This window comes from Artemia franciscana, chromosome 21, assembly GCF_032884065.1.
Source record: "Artemia franciscana chromosome 21, ASM3288406v1, whole genome shotgun sequence".
NCBI classification, from domain to species: domain Eukaryota; kingdom Metazoa; phylum Arthropoda; class Branchiopoda; order Anostraca; family Artemiidae; genus Artemia; species Artemia franciscana.
This window is the reverse complement of record NC_088883.1, coordinates 13,725,795-13,735,825: the sequence shown is the minus strand read 5'-3', so window position 1 is coordinate 13,735,825 and position 10,031 is coordinate 13,725,795. Positions and strand designations below refer to the sequence as shown.

Genomic DNA, 10,031 nt, shown 5'->3' with positions numbered 1-10,031 from the left:
TATGTATATATATATATATATATATATATATATATATATATATATATATATATATATATATATATATATATATATATATTTAACTACGTAAAACTTGCGAATATACAATATTCTTGGCTGTCCCATTGTCTGTGCAAATAAATAGATTGTCAGGTTTACCGACTCTTGAACATGCAACATATAATTGTCCATGGGAAAAACAATCTGTATTCAGATCTATACCTCATTATTCTAATGATTGCCCTTGAGCTTTGTTGACGGTGATTGCTAATCGAACATTTCCTGTGTCCCCGTCGTCATTTATATATCCCCCTGTGCCCCCCGGCGTCCCCGTTGTAGTTGTTTCCCTGTGTCCCGGTCGTCATTTGTGTGCCGGTGTCCTAGTCTGTAATTTCTCTTTGAGTGTCGCGGTCATCATTTATATTCCCTGTGTCCCGGTCGTCATTTTTGTCCCGGTCGCCATTTGTGTCCCGGTCTGTAATTTCTCTTTGAGTGTCCTGGTCGTCATTTATATTCCCTGTGTCCCGGTCTTCATTTGTGTCCCGGTGCTTTGTTGATGGTGATTGCTAATCGAACATTCCTTGTGTCCTGGTCGCTTTCTCTTTGAGTGTCCCGGTCGTCATTTATATTCCCTATGTCCCGGTGTCCCGGTCGTCATTTGTGTCCCGATGCCCCGGTGTGTAATTTCGTCAATCAACAAACATGACGTCAGTCGACACACAAACATGACGTAACTCGACACACACACACACACACACACACACACACACACACACACACACACACACACACACACACACACACACACACACACACACACACACACACACACACACACACACACAGACAACTTATTTATATATATATATATATATATATATATATATATATATATATATATATATATATATATATATATATATATATAGATATATTTGTGCAAGCTTCCACTTAGCAAATGCAAACAGCAATATTACACTTACACTGTCCTGGGTACTTTAAAGCAAGAAAAAGTAATCAAATTACAAGTTTCATCTTCGAGTATTCCTAGCAAAAAAAAACAACAAAAAAAACACAAAAGATTCGTCGACTTTCAGATCAGAATACACATTAATAAGCAACAAGTCACGTCAGGCTACAGCAAAAAAAAAAGAGCTAAGAGCTCATATGGCACTTGTGACGAGAGATGAGATCCGGTTATGTCAATCACGCATCTAGAACTTGTGCTTATTCTTCCCATCAAGGTTCATCCCGAGCTCTCCACTCTAAGCCTTTTCCAAGATTTCCGTTTCCCCCCTCCACTCCCCGATGTCCCCGGATCCGATCAAAATTGAGAATGGAGCGTCTAAAACATGATATTTTTCTATATATCAAGTTTCATTAAGATCCGATCACCCATTCGTGAGATAAACATACCTCAATTTTCACGATTCGGATCTAGTTTCGGATCTTCTTCATGTAAAAACTGGGGTGGTCCGGGTTTCGAACCTGAAATCTCTCGCACCCTAAGAGAGAATCATACTGCAAGACCAGCAGCCACACTTGTGCAACAATCATTTGTTTTATGGGCAAAGAAAATCCTTTGCAACTATCTCGTTCGCTTGCTCCCCCCCCCAGATGGTAGAATCGGGGAAGCGACTATTTCTAATTTAATCTGGTCTGGTCCATGATACGCCTGCCTACTTTCCTCGTCCTAGCTTATCTGGAAATGCCCGAACTATCAAAACCGGGTCCGACCGACAGACAGAAATTCCGATCGCTATATGTCATTTGGTAAATTCCAAGTGACAGAAAAACCGGCCACTGTCTTGTGAGGACCAAATACCAATTGACTTTGATTTTACAGCATAGAAATACTTACTCCAGGTATCCGTCGCATAATACAACACACTTGTTTTCGGATCAATATTTTTCCAGATAAGTTGTTCGGACATTTCATCGAAAGAGCTCAAAATGTATGAAAAAATACCAAAGTTTGATACGAATTAAACTAGTCATAAAAATGTTGTAATAATGAAAGAAAAAATGCCAAATTTATGGACTGATGCACTGATCATGACACTTAGAAGTTAGACATTTACAGCTTCACAGGATGGAAAAGTCTTAATGTAAGGTATGTTGCAATAAAAAATATTATTAGCAAGGAAATCCTTTTGCTTTAAAACGGACATTATAATGATAGTTCATCGACCAGAGTGCTTGTACGTTGGATATGCTACATGAGTTTTGGATAAAAGCCTGTTAAGTTGAAAATAAGGAAGCAAAAAATATATTAATAAAAATAGCAGGAATTTCTGTTAAAGCTTTCAGTCATAACTGAACACTTGGATGTTACAAGGGAAAATTGGACTAATTCAAAAAATGAAGCTCATCTTGGTATGTAAAATATTTTTTTTTACTTTTTACTTGTCCAACGGAAGCAGTCTCCAATGAAGAGGCCCAGTAAATTTTAACAGCATTTGTGACCTATAGGCCACACTATTAAAGAACAATGCATGTACTTACGAATCACAGAGAAGATTTTTCCCAAGCTTGCTGCGGACTTAACCGACACCAGAAATAGGTTGCATGTAGATGAAGCAGCGATAAAACGAATTCAATAAATTTTTCTTGTTGATCCCTGCAAGTTTACATTTTGATTGAAGATTTGGATAAAATTCTAGCTTAGCTACGTTTCACTATCTCAGAGAGGGGTTATGTTAGGAAACTGTAACTTTCGGTAATGAATCCAGGACAAGAAACATACACTGCGAAGGTACTACCAAGCTTCTATGTTAACCTTCTTCTGATTTCTAAGTTTTAGAGATTTGCCTACTTGAAAAGTCTATACCTATGGAATTTTTGACAAAACAATATTTTATCTTTATTTTCAGTTATCAGTTTCTTTTTCTCTGGTTTTAGTTCTGAAAATATAATTCCTTCGATTCGAGTAGAATTTTAAGCCATATCAGTGTTTTTTTTCTCTCTAAATTCAGGAAATGTACTTGCGGATCTTTGAAACCTCATAAATTGGGATTGAGTAAAGTTATGAAGCTGGAAACAGTTTTCTTGTGCTTGACTTAAGCAGAAGATCCATTTTGCATGTTTTTTTTTATCCAACCACAATTTTCAAAGGTCCTCAAAAGTCCCTGTCCCCTAGAGGGAGAAGGAGTAGAGACAGGTACTTCAAAGTATCTCCTTGGGACATACTTTAGTCAGTACACCAATCCCTGAAAGTTTCAGTTTCCTAAACTAACCCCTTTCCAAGATAGCAAGAAGTAGTTAAACTAGAATTTTACCCCACGTCTTAACCAAAAATAAAACAGGATCTAAAAGTACACACAGTACAATTGCTTCTAGAGGCAAATGCTCTATAAGCTGGCTGTTAAAAAAAAGGACAAAAGAAAAAAAAAACAAGATCTAAGAGCTCATATGGCACTTGTGACGAGGCCAGAAGAGCTAAGAGCCAAGAGCTCATATGGTATGACCTCTAACAAAATTCTAAGGATCAATAGATTGATTTAAAAGGAAAATCAGAGGCTTAATGCCGGTCGGGATTTAAAATAAGAGCTCAGAGTCACGATGTCCTTCTAAATATTAAAATTCATTGAGATCCGATCACCCACTCGTAAGTTAAAAATACCTCATTTTTTTAATTTTTCCTCTCCCTTTAGCCCCCCAGATGGTCAAATCTGGGGAACGACTTTATCAAGTCAATTTGTGCAGCTCCCTGACACGCCTACCAATTTTCATCGTCCAAGCACGCCCAGAAGCACCCAACTGGCCAAAGCACTGAGCCCCTCCCCCCAACTCCCCCAAAGAGAGTGAATCCAGTACAGTTATGTCAATCACGTATCTAAGACATTTGCTTATTCTATCCACCAAGTTTCAACCCGATTCCTCCACTCTAAGCGTTTTCCAAGATTTCTGATTTCCCCCTCCAACTCCCCCCAATATCAACAAATCTGGTCAGGATTTGAAATAAAAGCCCTGAGACACGAATTTCTTCTAAATATCAAATTTCCAGATCCGGTCACCCGTTCTTAAGTTAAAAATTTTTCCAATAATACCTCAATTTTTCCAAGTTAACACCCCCCAGCTTCTTCTAAGAGAACGGATCCGTTCCAATTATGTCAATCACATATCTAGAACTTGTGCTTATTCTTCCCATTAAGTTTCATCCCGATCTCTCGACTCTAAACGTTTTCCAAGATTTCTGTTTCCCTCCTCCATCCCCCTATGTCTCCGGATCCAATTCGAGTTAAAAATGGAGCATCTGAGACATAAGATCCTTCTATATATCAAGTTTAACTAAGATCCGATCACCTATTCGTAAGATACAAATACACCATTTTTCAATTGAAAGCACAAGATCCTTCTAAATATCAATTTTCATTAAGATCTGATCACCCGTTCGTAAGTTACCAATACCTTATTTTTCCGAATTACCCCCCCCCCCAACTCCACAAAAGAAAGCGGATCCGGTTCGGTTATTTCAGTCACGTATCTTAGACTTGTTTTTATTCTTCCCATCCAATTTCATCCTGATCTCTCCGCTTTAATTATTTTCTAAGATTTCCGGTCCCCTCCCCAATGACGATGGATCCGGTTGAGATTTAAAATAAGAGATGTGAGTTACGAGGTCCTTCTAAATATGAAGTTTCCTGAAGATCCGACCACTCTTTCGTAAGTTAAAAATGCGTCATTTTTTCTAATTTTCAGAATTAACCCCCCCCCCCAATTCCCCCAAATAGAGCGGATCCGTTCCAATTATGGCAATCATGTATCAAAGACTTCTGTTTATTTTTCCCACCAAGTTTCATCCCGATCCCTCCGCTCTAAGCGTTTTCCATGATTTTAGGTCCCCCTCCCCAAATTCCCCCCAATGTCACTAGATCCGGTCGGGATTTAAAATAAGAGCTTTGAGACACGATATCCTTCTAAATATCAAATTTCATTGAGATCAGAACACCCGTTCGTAAGTTAAAAATACATCATTTTTTCTAATTTTTCAGAATTAACCCTCCCCCGCAACTACCCCAAAGAGAGCGGATCTGTTCCGGTTATGTCAAGCATGTATGTAAGACTTCTGCTTATTTTTCCCACCAAGTTTCATCCCGATCCCTCCAATCTAAGTTTTTCCAAGATTTTAGGTTTCCCCCTCCCAACTCCCTCCCAATGTCACCAGATCCGGTCGGGATTTAAAATAAGAGCTGTGAGACACGATATCCTTTCAAACATCAAATTTCATTAAGATCTGATCAATCGTTCTTAAGATAAAAATACTTCATTTTTTCTATTTTTCCGAATTAACCGCCACCCCCCCCCCCCAGATGGCCAAATCGGGAAAACGACTATTTATAATTTAATCTGGTCTGGTCCCTGATACGCCTGCCAAATTTCATCGTCCTAGCTTACTTGGGAGTGCCTAAAGTAGCGAAACCGGGACCGAGAGACAGACAGACCGACAGAATTTGCGATTGCTAATGTCACTTGGTTAATACCAAGTGCCATAAAAACTGGCTGTTAATCAGAATCGAAACTTATTGGAATCCAATAAGCCCTGCAGATGAGTACGGATGACGAAAATATAGTACCTTCCTCACACAGGCCGGACTGAACAAATGCGACCAAAGCCATTTCTATAGTTTTGACCAGGTTTGGTTGAATTTTACCGGCCCGCCTGACAATCAGGATAGTAACAAAATATTTATATATCCCTATATCACCTCAGAGCTTATATCAAGTGCAAACCCTATAAGACACAAATATAAACTTGGCTCGTATTCTGAGGCTCAGTTGAGATGCAATATACCTTCTCGCAGAAATGATGAAGAAAAGAATCCAGGATTCCCCTCTCTCCCCCTTCCCCCCACAGGGTGTGAATCAGTCTGGGTGAGATACAAAAAATTCCTTTGGACATGTGCCCTAGTGGTTAAAAACAGCCTCTCTCTCTCTTACAAATGACAAACATACCACTATTTCTAACTTCTTATGAAGTTAAATTGGTATCTAGCAAGCCGTTCTAGAAAACATCTTGACAAAAAAGCAGCCCCCCCCCCTTCACCATACACTCTTCATTCCTTTCAAACAGGGTTTGAACAGGATAATAGTCTTCCTCTTTTAAAGAGGCTACTATTGCTCCGTCTTAGGTGTGATAACATTCTTTTACTGTAAAGATACTGCATTATTTACTTTAACCCGGTGCTCGGATTCAAATTAACGAGTCCCGTTTTTGTCTGTAACCAAGAAAATATATTTTTGTATAAATGTATTATCACAGTCAACTCAATAGCGATGACTTAGAAAAGAGCAACGCACCTAAAATGTATCATTTTGTGTTTTTGCCAGGTCATTTCGTATGGAAAGGGTGGTCATAGAAACATGTGTGGTGGCTCATCCGACCAGAAGCTAAAAATTCTGTTGGTTTTTTAAGGGCCAAAGGTAATTGGAGGGTAAATAACCCCCTCCCATCACCATTTGCCCCTCCGGCGCCCCAACAACCCTCCATGGTATCAAATGAACGTTTTAAGATAAGTTGGAAGGTAATAGTAGGTAGGTAAGTAGGAAGGTAGTTGGCTGAGAATATTTGGAAGGTAATACAATCGAAGCCCTAGGAGCAAGGACCGCAAACAATCCCAAAATGTCGAGCCTTCCTCCTCCCAGGAAAAAAATCACACTTCCGCAAACAAGACTCCATAGACCTATTTAGAATATATTCGTTTTCTTTTTCTTTTTAGTTTAAGCTTCCATTTCATATAGGGCCACTTTGAATAGTATTCCCTTTCATAATATTTATTTTGGCTTTATTTTTCATTTTTTTTTATAATTGTGTCGTTAAAAGTTTTATTATGATTTTTAATCCTTCTTCTTTTCTCTGTCTTCTTGTGCGACTACGTTACGCTGATTGCTTTATTTTTTATTCTGTTATCTTTAATTTTGTCTTAATTTATTCTTTAGATTTTCTTCAACTTCCAATAAGTACAGATGTCATATTTATTAGTTCCATTTTCTTTCACTACTACTGGAAAAGAGGGTTATTGGAAGGGCTGTGGGCCCACATCATGCCTCCAATTATATAGATTAAAAGTCCTTTCATGATTTCACTTTAAAAAAAGTGCAATACACTTAACTTTCGGTCAGAAATTTGGGCAAAGAAGAAGGAGAGGGAGAGAAAGGGCATAGGAGCGACAAAAGGTCCACAAAAGGCTTGCGGCTAATAGAGAAAGTAAGAAAAGAAAGCGTGCCGAGGAATCACAACAACAGCATGAAAACAGGCTTGCGTCTCAAAGAGAAATTACCAAAAAAAAGCGTGCCGAGGAAGCTGCTCAAAGAGTTAATTCAAAGAGAAATTTTAGTATAAATCCTACAATGACAGAAGAAACAGCCGAGGAAGCAGCTCAAAGAGTTATTGCCAAAAGGCTTGCGGCTAGTAGAGAAAGTAAGAAAAGAAAGCGTGCCGAGGAATCACAACAACAGCGTGAAAACATACTTGCGTCTCAAAGAGAAATTAACAAAAGAAAGCGTGCCGAGGAATCACAAGAGCAACCTGAAAATTATCGCCTGGCATTATGTTACAGCCCAGTCGATGATTATAGCTTGAGTAGATGTGTTCAAATCGGGACTATGTCTAAAATTTGTCTGAGATTGGTTCTACCATTCTCAGGCAAGAATAATAAATTTTCACAACTGTACTTCATCAGTGATATAAATTCTGAATTGAATGCACGTTGCGACATTTCTCCCGACGTTGAAAGGACTATCATTTCAGAATTGCAACATCTTTTCCACGAAAATAATAAATTAGTGCGTCTGTTCAAAACAGCAATCGATTTGATGCCTACTGATACACATAAAATTGTTATTTCCGCTGACAAAACACCTACTGGCCAACATGTGCGTAGATACAATGCTCCAACTATCGACGAAGTGGCAATCGTTATGGTCGGTGATCAATTTTTACCTCGAGATATTATTCTTCATAAGCGAAACGCTCAGTTGGTAAGAATTGCTGAAACTCATCGAAAAGAAAAAAACAAAAACTAAAAAAAAGAAAAGAAAAACTAAATAGAAAAAACTAAAAAAAAGAAGAAAAAACTAAAAAAGAAAACAAATTAATAAAAAGAAGAAACTAAAAAAAAGAAAAATTAAAAAAGAAAAAACTAAAAAAGAAACTATATCTATCTATATATATATAAAAATAAGTTGTATGTATGCATGTTTGTTTGTCTGTGGGTTTTCATATGACGTCATTATAAGTATATAAGGCTTTGTATATGACGTCATTATAAGATGACGCTACAGACCGGGACACTAATGACGATCGGGACACAGGGAATACAAATGACGACTGGGACACTCAAAGAGAAATTACAGACCGGAAAACCGGGACATCGGGACACAGGGAATATAAATGACGACCGGGACACTCAAAAAGAAATTACAGACTGGGACACCAGGACACAAATGACGATCGGGACACAGGGAATATAAATGACGACCGCGACACAGGGACACAACTACAACGGGGACGCCGGGAGGCACAGGGGGGATATATAAATAAGGCCGGGACACAGGGAATGTTCGATTAGCAATCACCATCAACAAAGCTCAAGGGCAATCATTAGAAAAATGCGGTATAGATCTGCGGATTGTTCTTCCCATGGACAATTATATGTTGCATGTTCAAGAGTCGGTAAACCTGACAATCTATTTATATGCACAGACATTGGGAAAACGAAGAATATTGTATATTCGCAAGTTTACGTAGTTAAAAACATATATATATATATATATATATATATATATATATATATATATATATATATATATATATATATATATATATATATATATATATATATATATATATATATATATATATATATGTATATATATATATATATATATATATATATATATATATATATATATATATATATATATATATATATATATATATATATATATATATATATATATATATATATATATATATATATCACAGGTGGGACACAGGGACACAACTACAATGGCGCGTAACGACTTACGCGCGCGGGGGGGGGTGCACGAAGCGCCACACTAACACCTAGTATTATATATTAGCTTTATAAAACATAAGAAAATGAAGTTAAACGTGAAAAAGTTTTGTATTTTATTATAAGAAATATTTTTTGCAGCTGGATTTGATAATTGCAATTCAAGTGATATTAACACAATTTATTCCAACTACCAGCAGTGACATTGGAGCCAAAGGGGATGATCAGCTTGAAGAAATCTCAGTCGGCAACATATTGTCAATATATAACCAAAGGGAAGTTGGAACTAAAGGTGATACTTTTGTCTTCGAAGAAATTCCAGTTGCTAAGTTGGAAACTGTTCGTTCTACGAGGACACGTAGAGGACTGAAGAAACATATTAAAAAGGCGAAAGAGTCAGTAAAGAAGGCACTGAAAAAATGTAAGGTTAACAGTTCAAATCCAGTAATCACCTGTAAAGGATAAAATTTGTCAATAAATAAATTTTGACTTTTCTTCTTATTTCATTTAAAAGGACCAAGACTTATTCTTCTGGGTCGTATCGACTTTCACGACTTTCTTAGTATTTAAGTTGTTCTACATTAGCATTAAATAAAATAAACAAGCTTTTGTCAATTTCCTAAGAACTTTTCAGAGCGGAACAGATGTATCATAAAAGAATGTTTTTAATTTACCACTTATCTTTCAAAAGGTTTGATCTGAAAATTATATTTTTTTTAAAGATAGGGAAATAAATAGCCCCTCCATTCCTGAAGCAACATGATGACAGAAGTGAACTTTTTTACCGGATGTGATAGCTCATTCATTATTCAATCAGTGAGAAAAAAAGTAGTAAAACCCTCAGTGCAAAGACCATGGAGCTGATAGGGCATTAGCCCCCTTATATACAGTAATTTACGCTGCTTGTTCAGACCTCTTCAGCGTAGTAACTTGCACATAATTCTCATTAGTTTTAGTTTCAATGTTTACTTCCATATAAGAATTCTTCTTTTTTCCATTTTCATTTAATTCGGT

At 37.2% G+C, this 10,031-nt stretch overlaps 1 long non-coding RNA gene across 1 annotated transcript; it reads left to right on the top strand.

Annotated features, from left to right (window-relative positions):
* Window positions 1–1,754: 1,754 nt before the first annotated feature.
* LOC136040624 (uncharacterized) lies at window positions 1,755–9,518 on the top strand. Its single transcript, XR_010620843.1, has 2 exons — window positions 1,755–2,376; window positions 9,159–9,518. It is a non-coding gene; the product is annotated as an uncharacterized LOC136040624 (long non-coding RNA).
* The last annotated feature ends 513 nt before the right edge of the window (window positions 9,519–10,031 follow it).